At 39.8% G+C, this 26615-nt stretch overlaps 1 long non-coding RNA gene across 1 annotated transcript; it reads left to right on the forward strand.

Moving 5' to 3' along the window:
- On the forward strand, positions 1-26615 carry LOC124805370. Its single transcript, XR_007017449.1, has 3 exons — positions 1-131; positions 24476-24615; positions 26460-26615. It is a non-coding gene; the product is annotated as an uncharacterized LOC124805370 (long non-coding RNA).

The raw sequence follows: 26615 nt of genomic DNA on the forward strand, positions 1-26615 counted from the left end.
CTGGGAGAGCGGTGTGCTGACCACACGCCCCTCCTATCCGATCCTCTACTGAGGATGACACGGCGGTCGGATGGTCCCGATGGGCCACTTGTGGCCTGAAGATGGAGTGCTTATTTTCTTGTTTCAGAAAGGTAATCACCTTACTGTATCAAACTCTGGCAGTACTGCAAGTATGTGTCAGAGGTTGAAAAAATTTGAACTTCCCATTTTAAAGTACCAAAAGTTCTGTAATTTATGTACGATTTCCTAGATTTAAAATTTAATTGTCTATGTGTTTTCATAATTGCCATCTGTCAAATTTTAGTTGGTAATCTCATCTACATAATGAATCCCACACCACATGGTATGAATCGGTGAATGAATGAACAAATTAATACATAATTGCATCTCTTTTCTTTAAATATCATTTAACAGTCTACTGATGAAGAGCACAGAAAATGGAATTCAGTAATGACAAAGTGTTCAGTTTACGAATACAACAGTGTCCCAAGTACTTTGTGTGAGTAAATTTGGCAGTTAAACCTGACCAATACTACTTGGTAATACTTCCAGTATTATAAGAGCACACATTAGATGGAAAGAGTTATGAGCTGAGGAAGTTTTCTACCCCATCTTTTAGTCTATATTGGCAGTGAGACCACCTTTTCCCATGGAAAGCCAGTGGCATTGGTTTTCTCTGGGTAAACCACATGCTGTGGCATGCCACACATTTTAGCATTGGCAACATTCTTGGAATGACCTGAAACCTGACTAACCAACATATGCTGGAACACTTGCTCTTCTCAAAGCACAACATTAATGAGACTTCTGTTGGTATTCACATGTTTATGGTTGGAAATGAAAAGGGAAAATATCTCTCCAAGTAATGTGAAAAAGTCAGTGCTCTTACATATTCCTCCCATACAAACAAGCAAATGGTTATACATCCTCAACCCTTACACCAAAGTTCCAAGTATAGAAACATCAGGAGGATCACATCTATACTAATATTAAAACTGTAAAACTGTTATGTCTGTCTGTTCAAACAAACTAATCTCCCAGACTGCTAGATTAATTATCACGGGTTTTTCACAGGTAACTTGAGTGTAGCTTGGGGCAATGTGTTAGCTTTATTTCGTCAAAAGTGAAACATGGAAAGTCAGCCAGAGACTGTGGTCACATGTGTGTGAGTGCCTTTGCGTGAGTGGGTGTGTGTACTTTGTCCAATTCTGATGAAGGCCTGTTTGGTCGAAAGCTTTGTTTGGCAGTCTTATTGTTATGCATATCTGCAACTGAGCATCTTTGCTATATGATGAAAAGTAACAATCCTTTTCATAATTTTGTCATTATTCCATCCTGGATTTTCCATTGTTTAGTTGCATTATGAAGATGCAGTTATGAATGTCTCCTCTACACAGTGTGTCTGATCAAGGTTAAATATTACATTGCTGCAATTGTCATTTTTTTAAAAAAATTATGGTGGCTAAAGAGTGTTATACTAGAAGCCAAACAAAAGAATGAAAAGTATGTGTCCACACATTAGTTTCCTAAAGCAGTGCTACACAATTTTTATATAAAAACTCTAAAAAGTTGTCCCTAAAGGCGAGATAACGTCCAAGCACTGTTAAGTGCAAAACAGTATGCAAATTTTAAATACATGTCTGTAGCTTAATACATAGCATTGAAGTCTGGTAGTGTAAGACTTTCTGGGTCAAATCTCCTTCACTTCAAATTCTTTTCTTACTTTTATTTAAATTCTGGACATCTTGTCAGGTGGAAATTATAATAAATATTGAAGCATAAGTTTCTAGTGAAAATATAATTTAATTTTTCAGTGATGGGTCATACAAAGATTAGATTTACTTTCATTTCAATTGATCCATGGTCAGGAGGCTCTCCAGGATGTGGAACATGTCAGAAAAACAATAACACATGACAAATATTTACAACAAAAACAAATAAGCTAATGTACCTTCCACAGGTCTCAAGTGGAATGATCATCATTTTTTTAATGAAAACTATATGAAATAATCATTTCACAAACACTAATGCACTGAATTTAAAAAAAAAAAGTTTTTTAATAAACATGTAATAGAACTACAACACCACACACACACACACACACACACACACACACACACACACACTTATTTACAATGAACACATTACTGCACTGAAATGGTGCAGAAGTTATATAGAGGGAAACATTCCACATGGGAAAAATATATCTAAAAACAAAGATGATGTAACTTACGAAATGAAGGCATTGGTATGTTGATACACACATTTCATGTGCCTGTATATGTGCGGATGTGTGTGTGTGTGAGTCCCACCTGTCCTTTTTTTCCCCCTGAGGTAAGTCTTTCCGCTCCCGGGATTGGAATGACTCCTTACCCTCTCCCTTAAAACCCACATCCTTTCGTCTTTCCCTCTCCTTCCCTCTTTCCTGATGTGTTTATTTGTGTGTCTATCAACATACCAACGCCTTCGTTTGGTAAGTTACATAATCTTTGTTTTTAGATATATAGAAGTTATATATATGGTTGTAATAGAGGGAAACATTCCACGTAGTAAAAATATATCTAAAAAAAAAAGATCATGTGATTTACCAAATGAAAGTGCTGGCAGGTCGACAGACACACAAACAAACACAAACATACACACAAAATTCAAGCTTTTGCAACAAACTGTTGCCTCATCAGGAAAGAGGGAAGGAGAGGGAAAGACGAAAGGATGTGGGTTTTAAGGGAGAGGGTAAGGAGTCATTCCAATCTCGGGAGCGGAAAGACTTACCTTAGGGAGGAAAAAGGGACGGGTATACACTCGCGCACACACACACATATCCATCCACACATATACAGACACAGGCAGACATATTTAAAGACAAAGAGTTTGGGCAGAGATGTCAGTCGAGGCAGAAGTGCAGAGGCAAAGATGTTGTTGAATGACAGGTGAGGTATGAGTGGCGGCAACTTGAAATTAGCAGAGATTGAGGCCTGGTGGATAACGGGAAGAGAGGATATATTGAAGAGCAAGTTCCCATCTCCAGAGTTCGGATAGGTTGGTGTTAGTGGAAAGTACCCAGATAACCCGGACGGTGTAACACTGCGCCAAGATGTGCTGGCCGTGCACCAAGGCATGTTTAGCCACAGGGTGATCCTCATTTCCAACAAACACTGTCTGTGTCCATTCATGCGAATGGACAGTTTGTTGTTGGTCATTCCCACATAGAATGCATCACAGTGTAGGCAGGTCAGTTGGTAGATCACGTGGGTGCTTTCACACGTGGCTGTGCCTTTGATCGTTTACACCTTCCGGGTTACAGGACTGGAGTAGGTGGTGGTGGGAGGGTGCATGGGACTGGTTTTACGCCGGGGGCGGTTACAAGGGTAGGAGCCAGAGGGTAGGGAAGGTGGTTTGGGGATTTCATAGGGATGAACTAAGAGGTTACGAAGGTTAGGTGGACGGCGGAAAGACACTCTTGGTGGAGTGGGGAGGATTTCATGAAGGATGGATCTCATTTCAGGGCAGGATTTGAGGAAGTCGTATCCCTGCTGGAGAGCCACATTCAGAATCTGATCCAGTCCCAGAAAGTATCCTGTCACAAGTGGGGCATTTTTGTGGTTCTTCTGTGGGAGGTTCTGGGTTTGAGAGGATGAGGAAGTGGCTCTGGTTATTTGCTTCTGTACCAGGTCGGGAGGGAAGTTGCGGGATGCGAAAGCTGTTGTCAGGTTGTTGGTGTAATGCTTCAGGGATTCCGGACTGGAGCAGATTCGTTTGCCACGAAGACCTAGGCTGTAGGGAAGGGACCGTTTGATGTGGAATGGGTGGCAGCTGTCGTAATGGAGGTACTGTTGCTTGTTGGTGGTTTTGACGTGGACGGACGTGTGAAGCTGGCCATTGGACAGGTGGAAGTCAACATCAAGGAAAGTGGCATGGGATTTGGAGTAGGACCAGGTGAATCTGATGGAACCAAAGGAGTTGAGATTGGAGAGGAAATTCTGGAGTTCTTCTTCACTGTGAGTCCAGATCATGAAGATGTCATCAATAAATCTGTACCAAACTTTGGGTTGGCAGGCCTGGGTAACCAAGAAGGCTTCCTCTAAGCGACCCATGAATAGGTTGGCGTACGAAGGGGCCATCCTGGTACCCATGGCTGTTCCCTTTAATTGTTGGTATGTCTGGTCTTCAAAAGTGAAGAAGTTGTGGGTCAGGATGAAGCTGGCTAAGGTAATGAGGAAAGAGGTTTTAGGTAGGGTGGTAGGTGATCGGCGTGAAAGGTAGTGCTCCATCGCAGCGAGGCCCTGGACGTGCGGGATATTTGTGTATAAGGAAGTGGCATCAATGGTTACAAGGATGGTTTCTGGGGGTAACGGATTGGGTAAGGATTCCAGGCGTTCGAGAAAGTGGTTGGTGTCTTTGATGAAGGATGGGAGACTGCATGTAATGGGTTGAAGGTGTTGATCTACGTAGGCAGAGATACGTACTGTGGGGGCTTGGTAACCAGCTACAATGGGGCAGCCGGGATGATTGGGTTTGTGAATTTTAGGAAGAAGGTAGAAGGTAGGGGTGCGGGGTGTCGGTGGGGTCAGGAGGTTGATGGAGTCAGGTGAAAGGTTTTTTAGGGGGCCTAAGGATCTGAGGATTCCTTGAAGCTCCGCCTGGACGTCAGGAATGGGATTACCTTGGCAAACTTTGTATGTGGTGTTGTCTGAAAGCTGACGCAGTCCCTCAGCCACATACTCCCGACGATCAAGTACCACGGTCATGGAACCCTTGTCTGCCGGAAGAATGACGATGGACCGGTCAGCCTGCAGATCACGGATAGCCTGGGCTTCAGCAGTGGTGATGTTGGGAGTAGGACTAAGGTTTTTTAAGAAGGATTGAGAGGCAAGGCTGGAAGTCAGAAATTCCTGGAATGTTTGGAGAGGGCGATTTTGAGGAAGAGGAGGTGGGTCCCGCTGTGATGGAGGACGGAACTGTTCCAGGCAGGGTTCAATTTGGATAGTGTCTTGGGGAGTTGGATCATTAGGGGTAGGATTAGGATCATTTTTCTTCATGGTAAAGTGATACTTCCAGCAGAGAGTACGAGTGTAGGACAGTAAATCTTTGACGAGGGCTGTTTGGTTGAATCTGGGAGTGGGGCTGAAGGTGAGGCCTTTGGATAGGACAGAGGTTTTGGATTGGGAGAGAGGCTTGGAGGAAAGGTTAACTACTGAATTAGGGTGTTGTGGTACCAGATTGTGTTGATTGGAATTCTGAGGTTTTGGAGGGAGTGGAGCTGGAAGTGGGAGATTGAGTAGATGGGAGAGACTGGGTTTGTGTGCAATGAGAGGTGGTTGAGGTTTGCTGGAAAGGTTGTGAAGGGTGAGTGAGTTGCCTTTCCGGAGGTGGGAAACCAGGAGATTGGATAGTTTTTTGAGGTGAAGGGTGGCATGCTGTTCTAATTTGCGGTTGGCCTGTAGGAGGATGCTCTGAATAGCTGGTGTGGATGTGGGAGAGGAAAGATTGAGGACTTGCCTCTCAATCCTTCTTAAAAAACCTTAATCCTACTCCCAACATCACCACTGCTGAAGCCCAGGCTATCCGTGATCTGAAGGCTGACCGGTCCATCGTCATTCTTCCGGCAGACAAGGGTTCCATGACCGTGGTACTTGATCGTCGGGAGTATGTGGCTGAGGGACTGCGTCAGCTTTCAGACAACACCACATACAAAGTTTGCCAAGGTAATCCCATACCTGATGTCTAGGCGGAGCTTCAAGGAATCCTCAGAACCTTAGGCCCCCTAAAAAACCTTTCACCTGACTCCATCAACCTCCTGACCCCACCGACACCCCACACCCCTACCTTCTACCTTCTTCCTAAAATTCACAAACCCAATCATCCCGGCTGCCCCATTGTAGCTGGTTACCAAGCCCCCACAGAACATATCTCTGCCTATGTAGATCAACACCTTCAACCCATTACATGCAGTCTCCCATCCTTCATCAAAGACACCAACCACTTTCTCGAACGTCTGGAATCCTTACCCAATCCGTTACCCCCAGAAACCATCCTTGTAACCATTAATGCCACTTCCTTATACACAAATATCCCGTACGTCCAGGGCCTCGCTGCGATGGAGCACTACCTTTCACGCCGATCACCTGCCACCCTATCTAAAACCTCTTTCCTCATTACCTTAGCCAGCTTCATCCTGACCCACAACTTCTTCACTTTTGAAGACCAGACATACCAACAATTAAAGGGACAGCCATGGGTACCAGGATGGCCCCTTTCGTACGCCAACCTATTCATGGGTCGCTTAGAGGAAGCCTTCTTGGTTACCCAGGCCTGCCAACCCAAAGTTTGGTACAGATTTATTGATGACATCTTCATGATCTGGACTCACAGTGAAGAAGAACTCCAGAATTTCCTCTCCAACCTCAACTCCTTTGGTTCCATCAGATTCACCTGGTCCTACTCCAAATCCCATGCCACTTTCCTTGATGTTGACCTCCACCTGTCCAATGGCCAGCATCACACGTCCGTCCACGTCAAACCCACCAACAAGCAACAGTACCTCCATTACGACAGCTGCCACCCATTCCACATCAAACGGTCCCTTCCCTACAGCCTAGGTCTTCGTGGCAAACGAATCTGCTCCAGTCCGGAATCCCTGAAGCATTACACCAACAACCTGACAACAGCTTTCGCATCCCGCAACTACCCTCCCGACCTGGTACAGAAGCAAATAACCAGAGCCACTTCCTCATCCTCTCAAACCCAGAACCTCCCACAGAAGAACCACAAAAATGCCCCACTTGTGACAGGATACTTTCCGGGACTGGATCAGATTCTGAATGTGGCTCTCCAGTAGGGATACGACTTCCTCAAATCCTGCCCTGAAATGAGATCCATCCTTCATGAAATACTCCCCACTCCACCAAGAGTGTCTTTCCGCCATCCACCTAACCTTCGTAACCTCTTAGTTCATCCCTATGAAATCCCCAAACCACCTTCCCTACCCTCTGGCTCCTACCCTTGTAACCGCCCCTGGTGTAAAACCTGTCCCATGCACCCTCCCACCACCACCTATTCCAGTCCTGTAACCCGGAAGGTGTAAACGATCAAAGGCAGAGCCACGTGTGAAAGCACCCATGTGATCTACCAACTGACCTGCCTACACTGTGATGCATTCTATGTGGGAATGACCAGCAACAAACTGTCCATTTGCATGAATGGACACAGACAGTGTTTGTTGGAAATGAGGATCACCCTGTGGCTAAACATGCCTTGGTGCACGGCCAGCACATCTTGGCGTAGTGTTACGCCGTCCGGGTTATCTGGATACTTCCCACTAACACCAACCTATCCGAACTCCGGAGATGGGAACTTGCTCTTCAATATATCCTCTCTTCCCGTTATCCACCAGGCCTCAATCTCTGCTAATTTCAAGTTGCCGCCACTCATACCTCACCTGTCATTCAACAACATCTTTGCCTCTGCACTTCTGCCTCGACTGACATCTCTGCCCAAACTCTTTGTCTTTAAATATGTCTGCCTGTGTCTGTATATGTGTGGATGGATATGTGTGTGTGTGCGCGAGTGTATACCCGTCCTTTTTTCTCCCTAAGGTAAGTCTTTCCGCTCCCGGGATTGGAATGACTCCTTACCTTCTCCCTTAAAACCCCTATCCTTTCGTCTTTCCCTCTTCTTCCTTCTTTCCTGATGAGGCAACAGTTTGTTGCGAAAGCTTGAATTTTGTGTGTATGTTTTTTTGTTTGTTTGTGTGTCTGTCGACCTGCCAGCACTTTCATTTGGTAAGTCACATCATCTTTGTTTTTAGAAGTTATATATACATACACAAAAAAAATCAGTTGGCTCTACTGAGAAATCCATCCATGGAGTAGAAGGAGTTGGCCACCAATAAATCCTTTAGGCATCTCTTAAACCGAATTTCATTGGTTGTTAAGCTTTTTATGGCTGCTGGCAAGTTATTGAAAATGTGTGTTCCTGAATAATGCACACCTTTTTGTACAAGAATAAGTGACTTTAAATCCTTGTGAAGATTATTCTTATTTCTTGTATTGATTCCATAAATTGAGCTGTTGGTTTGAAAAAGTGATGTATTTTTAATGACAAATTTTATTAATGAATAAATATATTGGAAAGCAGTAGTTTGTATCCCTAGATCCCTAAACAAGCTTCTGCAGTATGTTCTTGAGTTCATACCACATATAACTCTTACTGCACATTTTTATGCCCGGAGAACTTTAGCTTGACTTGATGAATTACCCCAAAAAATAATCCCATATGACATTGTGGAATGAAAGTAAGCATAGTATGTCAACTTTTTCATTTTTATATCCCCTATGTCTGACAGAATTCGCACTGCAAATAGAGATTTGTAAGACACTACAGAAGTTCTGTGGTGTGCTCCTCCCATTTGAATTTATTATCAAGCTGTAATCCCAAGAATTTAACACTGTCCACTTCTTCTATCTGCTTGTCATTATATGTTAGGCAGATACTCATGGGCCACCCCTTACAAGTTCTGAACTGCATGTAGTGTGTTTTTTCAAAGTTTAGTGACAAAGAATTGGCTAGGAACCAGTGATTAATGTCCACAAATATTTTATTAGCTGATCTTTCTAAGACTACACTTGATTTGCTATTTATTGCAATGTATGTATCATCAGCAAACAAAACGAACTTGGCATCTGATAATCTTACTGATGAAAGGTCACTGATAAACACAAGAAAAAGTAAGGGCCCTAAAATGGAACCTTTTGGGGGCCCCACATGTTATTAATTCCCAGTTGGATGATGCCTGATAGCTTAATACATGTCTCTTTCCTAATAATACCCTTTGTTTCCTGTCAGAGATATAAGATTTGAACCAATTTGCAACACTTCCTGTTGCACCATAATATTCTAATTTACTTAAAAGGATATTGTGATTTACACAGTCAAATGCCTTTGACAGATCACAAAATATACCAGTTGCCTGAAATTTTTTGTGTAATGAATTAAGCACATATTCACTGTAAGTGTAGATAGCTATCTCAATATCAGAACCCTTTAGAAATCCGAACTGCGACTTTGAAAGTGTGCTATTTGAGATAAGATGGTTACAATGCCGATTGGACATTACTTTTTCTAAAATTTTTGAGAATGCTGGCAAAAGTGAAACTGGACGGAAATTTGATGCTATTTCTTTATCTCCCTTCTTAAACAGTGACCTAACTTCAGCATATTTCAACCATTCAGGAAATATTCCACTGATAAACGACTGGTTACACAGATAGCTTAATATATTACTTAACTCAGAATCACATTCTTTAATTAACTTTATTGATATTTCATCAAACCCACTAGATGTTTTTGATTTTAAAGATTTTATGATGGACTTTATTTCTGCTGGGGTACTGAGGGTCAAATTCATATTATAAAACTTACTTGAAATGTCTGGTCTGAGGTATTCCATAGCAGCATCTACAGAACCTGACAACCTCATCTTTTCAGTAACAGTTATAAAATGTTTGTTAAAAAGTTCTGCAACAGTATACACATCTGTCACCAATGTATAATTTACTTTTAAAGCTATTTGTTCCTCTTCATGTCTGGTTCTACCAGTGTCCTCCTTCACTATATCCCATATTGTCTTTATTTTGTTTTCTGGTATGACTATCTTTTCCTTGTAATATATTTGCTTTGATGTTTGTATTACAGCCAAATCAAATTAAACTTTGGTACGGACATGCCTCGGACCTTTGGAGGTGACGGAGTCCCACCTCTAACTGACAAACCAGGGACTCCTAAGATACAACTGGGTAAACAAATGGTAATGAGATGGGGAGCTATTAATATCAATGGGGGCTACTCTGGGAAGAAGGTAGAGCTGGCAGAGGCTGCAAGTAAGATGGGGCTGGATGTTTTAGCTGTTAGTGACATTCGGGTAAGGGGTGAGAAAGAAGAGGAAGTGGGAGAATACAAGGTCTACCTGTCAAGAGTCAAAGCAGGGATAGCACAATGGGGTGTAGGGCTTTACATCAGGAAAGAAATGGAACCCAGCGTAGTTGCAATAAGGTATGTAAACGAACGACTGATGCGGATAGATTTGACAGTGTCTAGCAAGAAAATTAGGATTGTGTCAGTATATTCGCATTGTGAAGGGACAGATCAAGATAAGATGGATAGTTTTTGTGATGCACTCAGTGATGTAGTTGTTAGAGTAAAGGGCAAGGACAGTGTTCTGCTCATGGGTGATTTTAACACCAGGATTGGAAATCGAACAGAAGGGTATGAAAAGGTTATGGGTAAATTTGGAGAGGATATGGAGGCCAACAGGAACGGGAAACAACTCTTGGATTTCTGTGCCAGTATGGGCTTAGTAACCACAAACTCCTTTTTTAAACATAAGAACATTCACTGGTATACTTGGGAAGGCAGGGGAACCAGATCTGTCATTGACTATATAATAACAGATCAGGAATTCAGGAAGGCTGTGAGGGACACACGTGTATTCTGGGGATTCTTTGATGACACTGAGCATTATTTAATCTGCAGCGAAATTGGTATTGTGAGGCCGAAAGTGCAGGAGGTCAGGTCCATATGTAGGAGGATAAGAGTGGAGAAACTTCAGGATAAGGAAATCAGGCACAAGTACATAACAATGATCTCAGAAAGGTACCAGTTAGTTGGATGGAGTCAATTACAGTCATTGGAAAAGGAATGGACAAGGTACAGGGACACAGTACTAGAAGTTGCTAAAGAATGTCTTGGAACAGTAGTGTGTAAAGGTAGGATGAAGCAAACAGCTTGGTGGAGTGACACAGTCAAGGCAGCCTGTAAAAGGAAAAAGAAGGTGTATCAAAAATGGCTACATACTAGAACTCAGGTAGACAGAGAAAGTAATGTTGAAGAAAGAAACAAAGCCAAACAGATAATTGCAGCATCCAAGAAGAAATCTTGGGAAGACTTTGGAAACAGGTTGGAGACTTTGGGTCAAGCTGCTGGAAAACCGTTCTGGAGTGTAATTAGCAGTCTTCGAAAGGGAGGTAAGAAGGAAATGACAAGTATTTTGGGCAGGTCAGGAAAACTGCTTGTGAATCCTGTGGATTCCTTGGGGAGATGGAGGGAATATTTTGATGAGTTGCTCAATGTAGGTGAAAATACGATCAGTAATGTTTCAGATTTCGATGTACAATGGGATAGGAATGAGGATGGAAATAGCATCACATTTGAGGAAGTGGTGAAAATGGTCAATAGATTGCAGTGCAATAAAGCAGCTGGGGTGGATGAAATTAAGTTGGAACTCATGAAATACAGTGGAATGTCAGGTCTTAAATGGCTACACAGGATAATTGAAATGGCCTGGGAGTCGGGACAAGTTTCATCAGACTGGACAAAAGCAGTAATCACACCAATCTTTAAACATGGAAACAGAAAAGATTGTAACAACTACAGAGGTATCTCTTTAATCAGCGTTGTGGGTAAAATCTTCTCAGGTATTGTTGAAAGGAAAGTGCGAGTATTAGTTGAGGACCAATTGGATGAAAATCAGTGTGGGTTTAGGTCTCTTAGAGGTTGTCAGGACCAGATCTTTAGCTTATGGCAAATAATGGAGAAGTGTTATGAATGGAACAGGGAATTGTATCTATGCTTTATAGATCTAGAAAAGGCATATGACCGGGTTCCTCGGAGGAAGTTATTGTCTGTTTTATGAGATTATGGAATAGGAGGCAAACTTTTGCAAGAAATTAAAGGTCTTTACATGGATAGTCAGGCAGCAGTTAGAGTTGACGGTAAATTGAGTTCATGGTTCAGAGTAGTTTCAGGGGTAAGGCAAGGCTGCAACCTGTCTCCACTGTTGTTCATATTATGTATGGATCATATGTTGAAAACAATAGACTGGCTGGGTGAGATTAAGATGTGTGAACACAAAATAAGCAGTCTTGCATATGCGGATGACTTAGTTGTGATGGCAGATTCGATTGAAAGTTTGCAAAGTAATATTTCAGAGCTAGATCAGAAATGTAACGACTATGGTATGAAGATTAGCATCTCCAAAACGAAAGTAATGTCAGTGGGAAAGAGATATAAACGGATTGAGTGCCAAATAGGAGGAACAAAGTTAGAACAGGTGGACAGTTTCAAGTACTTAGGATGCATGTTCTCACAGGATAGCAACATAGTGAAAGATCTGGAAACGAGGTGTAGCAAAGCTAATGCAGTGAGTGCTCAGCTACGATCTACTCTCTTCTGCAAGAAGGAAGTCAGTACCAAGACTAAGTTATCTGTGCACCGTTCAATCTTTCGACCAACTTTGTTGTATGGGAGCGAAAGCTGGGTGGATTCAGGGTACCTTATCAATAAGGTTGAGGTTACGGATATGAAAGTAGCTAGGATGATTGCAGGTACTAGTAGATGGGAACAATGGCAGGAGGGTGTCCACAATGAGGAAATCAAAGAAAAACTGGGAGAGAACTCTATAGATGTAGCAGTCAGGGCGAACAGGCTTAGATGGTGGGGTCATGTTACACGCATGGGAGAAGCAAGGTTACCCAAGAGACTCATGGGTTCAGCAGTAGAGGGTAGGAGGAGTCGGGGCAGACCAAGGAGAGGGTACCTGGATTCGGTTAAGAATGATTTTGAAGTAATAGGCTTAACATCAGAAGAGGCACCAATGTTAGCACTGAATAGGGGATCATGGAGGAATTTTATAAGGGGGCTATGCTCTAGACTGAACACTGAAAGGCATAATCAGCCTTAAATGATGATGATGATTCATTTTGTTTATGGATTAATATATCTAGAAAAAGGTTGATTCTTTCTGAATATACCAGAATGGCTAAAAGACTGAGGACTATGCAGTATCAATAGTCCAATGAAGACCATGAGGTGAGACTTGTTTGGCTTATCAACATCAGGCTTTAACATGCTTTTTGGAAACTCCTTCCAAAAGAAAGGCACAATGTAACTCTCCAAGAGCATCATGCATTATCTCACTCTTCAGAACCCTTCATCCACAGCTACTTAAAATTACTTCTTTCCAAGGTAACAGCATAGAAGTGGAAATTTTGAGGGGAAGTGGTGCAGGCGAGAGAGGTTTCACACCCTGAATCCCACTTATTCCTAATAATTTCCCAATCTGCTTTAAATGTGTACAATTCCTGTTGGGCTTATATTATGGCATGGCCATAAACAAAGCACAAGAGTAGACGTGCATGTCGCAGGTGTGGACCTTAGTGCTATTTGATTTTTGAACAGCCAGCTCTCTGTGGCTCTCTCCCATGTTAGTAAAACAAACAAGCTCTTCATTCATGTCTCCAATCATACTACTACTTCAAATGTTATGTACAAAGAAGCTTTCTAAGTCAAAAATAAATTAGTGCATACAAAGTCTCAGGCATAGCTATAAAGAAATTCTTGGGGAATGCCAGGTTTCTCAGGTAGTATTTAATTAAAAAAGAAAAACTATGTCACTGTTCAGAAGTATTAACACTCAATCAATAATTATTGGAATTATTTATTCTTTCCTTTTGTTTTTTTTTGTGTAAATAATTAGTTAATACTGTCAGTTTATGACACTGCTTGCAAAGGCACTGAGTGTGTACACACTTGAATAACTATGTAGTATTTCACTTGCAGTTCAAATACTCTGTTCACAAAACTTTTATATCAACATGTAAGCAGTAAATTTATTTGCACATTTATTTATTTAGTGCATGGTGGAAAACATGTCATTATTATGTTTTACAGATATAAAACAATGGTAGTAATAAAAATAGGTAAAATATGGCAAATGTGTTACATAGATTCTCATCCAGTCAGCATCATCCGAATCAGTTTCAGGACATCTTTTGTGTTGCTAAGATTTGATATTAAAGTACACTCGTGCAAAGTGTTTTGGATGGTCTCAACACAACTGCAACATGGCTGGGCACTTTTTTCCATTTGAAAAGTAGCATAGTCTGTGGTTTGTACAGATTCTATCAACTGTCTTCCACGTGTGTTGAGGCAAATAGAAGCCTACTGGTTTACTGTTTTGGTCACTTTGTATTCCTAGTGGTGCTTGCTGGACCCATTTTTGCTCTCATTCATGGTGCATATAAAATCATTCATTGAGAAGTTCTGTAGCAGTTCCTATTTATTGCTGTCTAGATTTTAACCTGTCAGATGTAGCACTTGGGACATAGTCATGAACAGGACACTCCAGATTGTCCAGTATTTTCTTATACTCACGTAACCAAGATTCCTGCCTTCTGATTTCAAGTAAAGAGATGTGGCTTTGAGCTGGAAGACAATGAGTTGGTATAGCTTTTAGACACACTATGATTGTAAGCATTGTTTTATTGAGTTGGGTTGGGTATAGAGCTTACCAATATGGTAAGAGAATATTCAAAAAAAGAAATGCCTAAAGTAGAGTTTAAAATATGCTACCTCAATATTGAGGGCATGGCAGATGAAAACTTAATTGTCATCGAATTTTCAGATGAAAACATGATAGATATTCTATGTTTAAGTGAACATTGGTGTAAAGAGGATGAGCTTGGTTACAAAGTATTGGATGATTACACACTACTTAGTTGCTATTGCAGAAAACAGCACTTATGTGGTGGGGTAGCAATATATGCAAAAACACCTCTTACACCAAACTGTGGCAGGATAGATCTCAATACCCTTTGTGATGAAATGCATTTTGAAATATCAGGTCTAGTAATTGAGAGCCTTAAGCTAATGGTAGTAGTAGTGTACAGGCCACCTAGTGGTGACCCCCATATCTTTCTGGAGAAACTTGAGGAACTCTTAATGTACATATGTATATGTTGTTGTTGTTGTGGTCTTTAGTCCTGAGACTGGTTTGATGCAGCTCTCCATGCTACTCTATCCTGTGCAAGCTTCTTCATCTCCCAGTACTTACTGCAACCTACATCCTTCTGAATCTGCTTAGTGTATTCATCTCTTGGTCTCCCTCTACGATTTTTACCCTCCACGCTGCCCTCCAATGCTAAATTTGTGATTCCTTGATGCCTCAAAACATGTCGTACCAACCGATCCCTTCTTCTAGTCAAGTTGTGCCACAAACTTCTCTTCTCCCCAATCCTATTCAATACCTCCTCATTAGTTACGTGATCTACCCACCTTATCTTCAGCATTCTTCTGTAGCACCACATTTCGAAAGCTTCTGTTCTCTTCTTGTCTAAACTATTTATCGTCCATGTTTCACTTCCATACATGGCTACACCCCATACAAATATTTCAGAAACGACTTCCTGACATTTAAATCTATACTCGATGTTAACAAATTTCTCTTCTTCAGAAATGATTTTCTTGCCATTGCCAGTCTACATTTTATATCCTCTCTACTTCGACCATCATCAGTTATTTTACTCCCTAAATAGCAAAACTCCTTTACTACTTTAAGTGTCTCATTTCCTAATCTAATTCCCTCAGCATCACCCGATTTTATTTGACTACATTCAATTATCCTCGTTTTGCTTTTGTTGATGTTCATCTTATACCCTCCTTTCAAGACACTGTCCATTCCGTTCAACTGCTCTTCCAAGTCCTTTGCTGTCTCTGACAGAATTACAATATCATCGGCGAACCTCAAAGTTTTTACTTCTTCTCCATGAATTTTAATACCTACTCCGAATTTTTCTTTTGTTTCCTTTACTGCTTGCTCAATATACAGATTGAATAACATCGGGGAGAGGCTACAACCCTGTCTCACTCCTTTCCCAACCACTGCTTCCCTTTCATGCCCCTCGACTCTTATAACTGCCATCTGGTTTCTGTACAAATTGTAAATAGCCTTTCGCTCCCTGTATTTTACCCCTGCCACCTTCAGAATTTGAAAGAGAGTATTCCAGTTAACATTGTCAAAAGCTTTCTCTAAGTCTACAAATGCTAGAAACGTAGGTTTGCCTTTTCTTAATCTTTCTTCTCACGTGTTCCAACATTTCTACGGAATCCAAACTGATCTTCCCCGAGGTCCGCTTCTACTAGTTTTTCCATTCATCTGTAAAGAATTCGCGTTAGTATTTTGCGGCTATGACTTATTAAACTGATAGTTCGGTAATTTTCACATCTGTCAACACCTGCATTCTTTGGGAGGGTATTTCGCCTGTCTCATACATCTTGCTCACCAGATGGTAGAGTTTTGTCATGACTGGCTCTCCCAAGGCCATCAGTAGTTCTAATGGAATGTTGTCTACTCCCGGGGCCTTGTTTTGACTTAGGTCTTTCAGTGCTCTGTCAAACTCTTCACGCAGTATCTTATCTCCCATTTCGTATTCATCTACATCTTCTTCCATTTCCATAATATTATCCTCAAGTACATCGCCCTTGTATAAACCCTCTATATACTCCTTCCACCTTTCTGCCTTCCCTTCTTTGCTTAGAACTGGGTTGCCATCTGAGCTCTTGATATTCATGCAAGTGGTTCTCTTCTCCCCAAAGGTCTCTTTAATTTTCCTGTAGGCAGTATCTATCTTACCCCTCGTGAGACAAGCCTCTACATCCTTACATTTGTCCTCTAGCCATCCCTGCTTAGCCATTTTGCTCTTTCTGTCGATCTCATTTTTGAGACGTTTGTATTCCTTTTTGCCTGCTTCATTTACTGCATTTTTATATTTTCTCCTTTCATCAATTAAATTCAATATTTATTCTGTTACCCAAGGATTTCTATTAGCCTTGTCTTTTTACCTACTTGATCGTCTGCTGCCTTCACTACTTCATCCCTCAGAGCTGCCCATTCTTCTTCTACTGTATTTCTTTCCCCAATTCCTGTCAATTGTTCCCTTATGCTCTCCCTGAAACTCTCTACAACCTCTGGTTCTTTCAGTTTATCCAGGTCCCACCTTTTTGCAGTTTCTTCAGTTTCAATCTGCAGTTCATAACTAATAGACTGTGGTCAGAATCCACATCTGCCCCTGGAAATGTCTTACAATTTAAAACCTGGTTCCTAAATCTCTGTCTTACCATTATATAATCTATCTGATACCTTTTAGTATCCCCAGGATTCTTCCAGGTACACAACCTCCTTTTATGATTCTTGAACCAAGTGTTAGCTATGATTAAGTTATGCTCTGTGCAAAATTCTACCTGGCGGCTTCCTCTTTCATTTCTTCCCCCCAATCCATATTCACCTACTATGTTTCCTTCTCTCCCTTTTCCTACTGACAAATTCCAGTCACCCATGACTATTAAATTTTCGTCTCCCTTCACTACGTGAATAATTTCTTTTATCTCGACATACATTTCATCTATTTCTTCATCATTTGCAGAGCTAGTTGGCATATAAACTTGTACTACTGTAGTAGGCATGGGCTTTGTGTCTATCTTGGCCACAATAATGCGTTCGCTATGCTGTTTGTAGTAGCTAACCCGCACTCCTATTCTTTTATTCATTATTAAACGTACTCCTGCATTACCCCTATTTGACTTTGTATTTATAACCCTGTAATCACCAGACCAAAAGTCTTGTTCCTCCTGCCACCGCACTTCACTAATTCCCACTATATCTAACTTTAACCTATCCATTTCCCTTTTTAAATTTTCTAACCTACCTGCACGATTAAGGGATCTGACATTCCACGCTCCGATCCGTAGAACGCCAGTTTTCTTTCTCCTGATAACGATGTCCTCTTGAGTAGTCCCCGCCCGGAGATCCGAATGGGGGACTATTTTACCTCTGGAATATTTTACCCAAGAGGACGCCATCATCATTTAATCATACAGTAAAGCTGCATGTCCTCGGGAAAAAATACGGCTGTAGTTTCCCCTTGCTTTCAGCCGTTCGCAATACCAGCACAGCAAGGCCGTTTTGGTTAATGTTACAAGGCCAGATCAGTCAATCATCCAGACTGTTGCCCCTGCAACTACTGAAAAGGCTGCTGCCCCTCTTCAGGAACCACATGTTTGTCTGGCCTCTCAACAGATACCCCTGCGTTGTGGTTGCACCTACGGTACGGCCATCTCTATCGCTGAGGCACGCAAGCCTCCCCAGTATATTAAGAATATATTTACTGGTGGTGGCTTCTATATTATCAGAATTAGTTTTGTGGTTCCTTCTCCAACCCACTGATGCAGTATGAAATAACGGAATATTCATATACATATGTATACCGAAATGGAAAAAATACAATGTTGTCATTGGAGGGGTTATCAATTCAAGTTTTGATGTCCTGCAGGACAGAAAGAATGTGACAGAGCTCAAAAATGTGCTTCGACAATTTAACCTGTACTATGTTAACTGCAAATCTACCAGAGGCTCATACTGTCTAGACAATATATTTACAGATACTAAGAGAACTTGTATGTCCACTGATGTAATTAGTTTCCCTTTCTCAGACCATGATGCAGTATATCTTAGTCTTAATAATGTAACTTCAGACTGCACCAAACCAGAATCTAAAACTGTGATTACTAGACCAGTGAGCAGAGAGAGGATGGATAGGTTTAGTCATGCCCTCACTTATTTCAGTTGGGACACATGTTTTATTAGGCTTCAACACTGTTCAGCTGATATTGTATTCACAAAGTTTTTCCTCCGTCTTTTTGAATGTATTTGAAAATAACATCCCTCTGAAAAAATGTACAGTGAATATTAGTAGTAATTACAAGAAAAGGAAAATGAAGGAATGGTATACTCCACAGTAAGGGCAACTGAAAAATACTGTTATGCTGTATTCTAGTCTGTACAAAACCAGTAAATCAGAACTGTATAAACTGTATAGGTAGGCAATAAATGAAGCAAAGAAACTGCATAACATAGTAAACATTGAAAAATCTAACAATAACTGCAAGAAGGCCTGGAGTGTAATAAACTCCATTGCACACACTAAACACAAAGAGGAAATTGCCATTACCCCAGAAGAATTTAATAAATATTGCATTCAGTCCATTGAAGAAATTAGTAGTTCAATAATCAAACCACCTGAAAATGCACTTAGTATTATGGACAGCTGCTTTGAAAAGCTTCCCCCAAGCACCTTCACTTTCACAGAAGTGAGCCCAAATAATATCCTAAAAATAGTGAAAAATTTCAAACCTTCAGTTAGTGTTGATTACTATGACATGTCATGTAATTTGTTGAAAGATGTTATTGATTGTGTGATTTATCCTTTAACCTTTTGTGTTAACAAATGCCTAGTTGAAAGTAAGTTCCCCGACATACTAAAAATTTCTAGAGTTCTGCCCATATACAAAAAAGGGGAAAAGAACTGTCCCGCTAGTTACAGACCTATATTCATAACCCCAGTTTTTTCAGAAATTTTAGAAACGATTATGTATGAGCAAGTTAGTGCCTACTTGAGTAAACTAAATATAATTAGTGATAAACAGTTTGGATTTAGGAAAGGTAAATCCACAACAGATGCAACGGACTCCCTCGTAAAATTAGTCCTAGATGTGTTCGAGGCTAGGGACTATGCCCAGGCTACATTTTGTGACCTGAGCAGAGCCTTTGACTGTGTAGAGCATGACACTGTGCTGAATAAGCTAGTTTACTATGGTTTCGATGACAACAGTATAAATACGTTCAGGTCTTTTCTAGAGAACCGTCAACAAGTTTTGTGCATTGGTAGGGAGAAATCAAATTTGGTTAATGTTAGTTATGGAGTGCCTCAAGGGTCGGTGCTTGGACCTTTACTGTTTATACTAGTGATTAATGACCTGCCCTTATTCATAAATTCTCATACAATATTGTATGCTGATGACACAACTTTTCTACATAAAAGCTCTGCTCTAGGTACACTGAAAACACTGACTGAGAATACCCTTGCTCAGTCCTCATTATGGTTCAAAGGTAATGGCTTCTTGCTAAATGAAAACAAAACCCAGACACTTTACTTTAGCCTCAAAGAGATTCCTAACTACCAGGAATTAGGAACTGTTAAATTTTTAGGTGTTACTATTGACAATAAGTTGACGTGGGAACCACACATTAAAAATATATTGGCTAGGCTTTCAAGAGTTATTTATCTAATTAGAAATTTAAAAAGACATGTTCCCAATGACTATGTGAGATCAGCATATTTTGCCTTCTTCCAAAGCATCATCTCTTTTGGAATTTTACTGTGGGGTAGTAGCTGTCATGTAAATGGCATTTTACTTTTACAGAAGAAAGTAATAAGAATAATAACGGATTTTGATAAAACAGAACATTGTAAATCTCTGTTTATTAAATTGCAGTGTCTTACAGTAGTAAACTTATTCATCTACAATGTTTTAATGTACATTAGAAACAATGTGTCTAATTTGTGTTGAGAAGTGATATTCATAGCCATAATACTAGAAACAGAACATCTGTAGACGTACCATATCATAGATTATCCAAATCGCATAACTCTTACCTAGTTCTTGGACTAAGGATGTTTAATAGACTAAGTGCTGACTTTAAAGAACTGCCTGTAAATATCTTTAAAGCTAAATTATACAAGCTACTAGTGAACAATCTGTTTTACACCATTGATGAATTCTTTGAAGATGAAAATACTGTATTCTAACGTGTACCTATTTTATGTAAACCAATTTACATCAATATAGTAGTTTATGTAGAAATATATGCTCTTGACTTTGTCTATTGCTGTAATCAGCTGAATGACAATAAAATTATTATTATTATTATTATTATTATTATTATTATTATTAGTATTCAACATGTTGACTGCTGTGTGGCCGCCGAGAGCAACAGCAGAATGTCATGCCTAAGGCTGTGCACCTGGCCTGGCTGTGAAACATCCAGCACCAAGCATACAGCAGCCAATGTGTTAACCACACAGGAGCACAGTATTTGGAGTGTTACAGCTGTTAATCCACACAGTTTTTGGAGGATATTATTATTGGTGTGAACTTTGGCTGTAGTATTACTTAAGGGTCTGTCAGTCTCATAGATAAGCTTTGGAGTAGGGTTGTATTTTACAGGATTTCCTTTAAAACAGATTTGCAGTTGACAGTTGACATATCTTGTTGTTGAAATGGAAGCATGAGCATTCTGTTTACTTAGGCTGAGTCACTTCTTACAGTAGTACTGCCAAAGGATTGAGACTTCTGTCAATAACATTTTAGTTTCCTCAATGGTCTTTGCTGGGATAGGAATGGCGAACTCATCTGTGCAAGAGAATTTCCTGCTGGCAGCATGAGGAATATTGCCAATATCTGGATTGTGAAAAGACTGATCTTACATCAAACTGGTAGCAATATTATGCCATACATGCCAGTTCAACAAGCTGATTTTCAAACTTGTAAGTGCTGTAAAGATCAAGTATTTAGTTTCATAACATGTAACAAAACAGGCAGTCAAGAAGACGTGAAAACATGCAGTATAGTTCTTGATTTATTTGCACAGGATATCTGTTTCATTAGCAACTCAAATATTTCACTGTTATTGAATTCAGCATTCTGTGCTCTTGATAAGAAGATGTTTGAAGAAAAGATAATTTAATTTCTTGTCCAGAGTATGGAGCATAGTGAGACAGGTTCCACAATTGTAATATTGATTTGCAATTGAATATACACATCAGTTACAGTAAAAATAAAAATGTATCTGGTGCATATATTTCATTGCAGAAGAGATATCGTTGGAATAAACTGCTGTTCAATACATATCCTTAATAGGTCATTATTTTGTTTGGCATTTATTATAAGGAAGAAATTAGCAACTGAATTGTGATGGAAGACAATCTTGAAAAGATTGCAAAAAATTATAGCTCTGTTAGAGAAATTCCTTGAGGAAGAATGACACTCCAGAATGAGATTTTCACTCTGCAGTGGAGTGTGCGCTGATATGAAACTTCCTGGCAGATTAAAACTGTGTGCCCGACCGAGACTCGAACTCGGGTCCTTTGCCTTTCGCGGGCAAGTGCTCTACCATCTGAGCTACCGAAGCACGACTCACGCCCGGTACTTCGCTTCCCACTGATCAATGTTAATCTCAATGTAAGGACACCCAAAATCTTAATCATCATCTCCGTTATTAGACACTTCATGTAAAAGATCACTTTCTATTTCATTAAATGCTACATTCACACTGTCTTTGCAGGGTTTTATCAACTTTACTGGTATCATGGCATTACTTTGGTTACTCATGTTGTCAGGTAAAGATTGAACACAATGAATGGGTTCCATAGCACAACTAACATCACTTATCACAGAAGGAGCACAAAATACACGAGCACAAAATATATGAGCACAAAATATACTACTGTCAAAATCAAACTTCCTGCTTAGATCTTTCATTTCATTCCCACCAATCTGGATACAAATTTTGACTAACCACAGCTAACTTATTCCAGAATGCACATTTATCTATGTTATCATCAATATGGTTCCAGTCTCGTTTACTGTAACGTTTTTATCCCTTGTGTGAAAGAGCTAAATGCAGTCAGATCAAACATCGATAAGGAAATCGCAAGAAAATACTTTCAGCTCATAGTGCAATGGTGAAAAACTTACAATGCTGCACAACAGGTAACGCTTCTTTCCGCTGCTCACAAGCAAATTTTGGGTTTCTAGGAATACATAACTTTATTTATGAAATGCCACATTTGCATACCTGTTGAGTATGACACAGCATATCAATTGAACACAGACCCAATCGAAATATAAGTGCGTAGTATTTTACTAATTGGTGCCGATAGTAGCAGGCTTGTGTACAGATACTCAGTTTTATTAAAAAAGACTTTCGTCTTAAGGTTATCGTGGGTTGTTTCACTTCATTTCTTATAATACAGTGCACAATTTTCGTAAAGCTTCTTTTAGTGTTGTTAAAACAATACTAAACATGAGAGAGAAATTAATTATCAAAGATATATGCGAATTCTCTGATGTTATCTATAACAGTCTGACAATGCACATGCAGTTTATTGATTACATGCATGTAGAAAACTTGTTCTGAATTAGAGCAGTCAAACAAGGTTTGAAGAAGAATAAAATGCCACTACCAGATGACAGCTAATGTGGAAAATACTTTTCTGACTATTTTGGCACTATGCGCTCACCCCATACATAATACAAAAGCTTCGAGATGTATCTGCTGCCTAGCCATCTATTAAACCTGAAAAGAAAAAATGTCGCAGAAGTTAGCCCTTTTTCCACATGTGGCTATTTTGGGTTGAGAAGTGAAGGGAATTATGTTCAAAGTTCCATTAAATTGATAACTTCAGAAGACAGCAGAACTGCATTTTAAAAAATGTAGCAGCAAATGTAATAGAACTGGTGACGTTTTACCTACAGTACGCAAAGCTTACCGTTACACTAGTAGCTGTCATTTAGCTACAGCATCTCCAGAAGTCAAGAACAGTTCCTCCAGAACTTCCACATTCCACAGTGCTGTGAGATAATGCAGATGGCCGGATCTAGACTTCTGAGAGACAGACAGTTACAGATTTTCTTTTGCACTGCATGACGTTTCAACAAATGGAAAGGAACACTTCCTACTTAAATTTCTGCATCCTACACTGTTGGCAGTTCTGTGTAGCTGGCAGTTACGTGATTTTATGACGGTGATTACAAAATAGAGTCGAATGTATGCCCTGGGTCGCCGAGGCAGCTAGTTCATGGCGATTCGGTCAACCAAGTAAATGAATGTACTGAACATGCTGCAAACCACTACAAGGAGCCTGTGTGTCAGAATTCTCATAGAGTGTGCCGCAACGGTGTTATGATAGAAAAATGAGTCTCAGAGAAGAACATTTGGCGGTCTGTTGGATTGACGATAGGTTCCTATGATGGTGGTCTGGGTTCAATTCCAGCTTCTGCTGATAATTTTTAATAAGGAGGGACACATTCTATTCTCTTCTGACAACGCCAAGTGAAGAATGTATAATGGTATTGTGGTCTGAAATTCACATTAAACATATTGTTCCTTCCCTACCAAGTAGACGTTACGCTGAAGCACAATAGAGTCAGGAATGGCGAAATGTGGGAACTCTATCACCAGTAACCTTTCTTATACTAGTTATTTATTTCTAGTGACGAAACAAACGCTATGTAGGGTCACAGGACACTTATTTCATCTTTTATTTGAGCTTCTGTATGTCGATAAAATTGGTTCTGAGCTTGGAATGCAACTCAGACCGCCCTTAACGCGGAATTTGATCCCTTCGTGACAATACAGCTCGACTAAAATTTGTTGTTTGTTCAAAACTGCAGATTCCTCAAAATCTCCACATATTGCGCGTGAATGGGTTCGAATCCTGGCCTGGCACTAAAGTTTTCGTAATGTATTATCAGGCTCTAGCATGAGAACACGTATCTGCTGGTGGATAATAATTTTGATCTTTAATGCATTTTCATTTTTTGTCAACACTAACGATATCTGACGTTTTTGACTCCCAGTGACACATAAAACTATTTCAGACATCACTGTAAGTTCAAGGATGTTATTCCGTGCTGCTGGTGGAGAAAAATTTGGTGGCTGACGTCTGTTTGTGTGCAGTCAACAACGATATGTGTGGGGTTCGATTCCCAGTCAGCACTGACCTCTTCGTTATATTATTTCTAGTCAACACGAAAACGCAGACCTCCAGCCTACAGCCAGGATTTTTTATGGGCAAGAACACCAGTAGCTCCCTGCTAGCAGCAAACCAAAGGAAAACAGGTGCAGAGCAAAATCTTCATGAGCCAAAACTACAAGAAAACCCGGTGAGTGGTGTCAAAAGACATTCCATTGGTAAACAGTCACTATTATCCTTTAAAATATTACACCATAATGTGCAGTCAATGTTTAATAAGTTACTAGAAATAGATCTCTTCCTAAAAACAAAGCCACATTTAGACGTTCTCTGTATTACTGAACACTGGTTAACAGAAGACAAAATTAAAAAAACGCCACTTGGCGAATTTACTCTAGCTGGTTATTCTTGTCGGAACAAAAGTAAGGGAGGTGGTACAGCAATCTATGTCAAAAAATATTTAAGATACAAAAGCCTCACAAAGTACAATAATATGCAAATAGAAAGAGACTTTGAATTCTCCTTAATTATCTTAACAGACTATAACCTATTGATACTGAATGTATATAGAGCCCCTGATGGGAACATCCAAACCTTCAAACACTCCCTCGAAGCACTACTCACAAAAATTCACTCACTAAACAAAAATCTATTAATAAGTGGAGACTTTAATATTGACTTCCTCACACCTGGAAAAAACAAAGGTGAATTGTTGAATATTACAAATTCATTCAACCTATCCCCAACTGTAAACACACCAACCAGGATCACAAAAAATTCAAAAACAGCTCTATATCAGATTTTCATAAACGCAGACAGACTACACCACTCAATCAAAGTCATCAGCACAGGTTACAGTGACCATGAATCCCAAATAATAACAGCGAATTTAAATTACATAGGACAATATCCCACAACAACCAAAATGCAAAGGCAATTTAATGATGATAATATAAGGCTTTTTAACTATCTGTTAACGGCTGAAAACTGGGCAGAGGTCTATAAAGAAAATGATGTAAACTACATATTTAATTCCTTCCATGAAACATTTCTCCACCACTTCAATACTGCATTTCCACTAAAATCCAGGAAAATTGGAAACAAACACACAAACTCATGGGTAATAAAAGGGATAAGGATTTCCAGCTAAAAAAAGAGTGACTTAAAAAATCACATGAAACACCATGACGTTGATGATCAGTTAGGTCATATTGTAAGACCTATTTTGCAATCTACAGAAAAGTTATCCAACAAGCAAAAAAATTATACAATGATAAATTTATAAAGGAATCTAACAATAAAATGAAAGGCTTGTGGACAGTTGTAAAAAATGAAAGAAACAGTAAGCAGCAGGTTATAAACAAAACATTAAAACTAAACCTAAATGATGAAGTCACACCAGATCCCCAAAAAATAGTAAATGGTTTTAATGACTATTTTAGCAAAATAGCAGAAAACCTGATAAAGAACAACTGCTATAGACCAGATACTCAACACCAAACACTAATAGAAACCATACCAGTACAGGCATCAATGTTTCTTCACAAAGTCTCCAATACTGAAGTACTTACAGCTATAAAAGGACTAAAGAATAAGTACTCCAGTGGTAGTGACAACATTCCTGATTTAATTGTAAAGAAATGTGGAGAATCCATTGTAGAACCCCTAACCCACATAATAAATGCATCCTTTACAAATGGAGTTTTCCCTGACCTACTAAAGACTTCTAAAATTACCCCACTTCACAAAAAGGGCTCTAAAAATGATGTAGCCAATTACAGGCCCATAGCACAACTCAGCTCATTCTCAAAAATATTTGAAAAATTATTTTACACCAGATTGGAAGACTTTACTAATAAACTATTCTTATTGACAAAACACCAGCATGGTTTTAGAAAGCAAAAGACAACTACCACAGCTATTTATGAGTATCTCAACAAAACCTTAAAAGCACTGGATAATAAGGAAATCACTACTGGTATCTTTTTAGATTTATCCAAAGCACTGTGCCAAGTAAGGTTTTATCTTCTTCAGTGTTCCAGGATGCACAGCGTCATCTTGAGGTTTCATGAAGAATAAGTCGTACGTAGATGCAAAAGGTGTGTTAACCATATGACACAGCAACAATCAGTAATGAATTCTGAAGTTTGTTTCCCAGAAATTATTCAATCTTAAAAGATCATCAAATAA

Source organism: Schistocerca piceifrons, chromosome 7 (assembly GCF_021461385.2).
Source record: "Schistocerca piceifrons isolate TAMUIC-IGC-003096 chromosome 7, iqSchPice1.1, whole genome shotgun sequence".
Lineage (NCBI taxonomy): Eukaryota > Metazoa > Arthropoda > Insecta > Orthoptera > Acrididae > Schistocerca > Schistocerca piceifrons.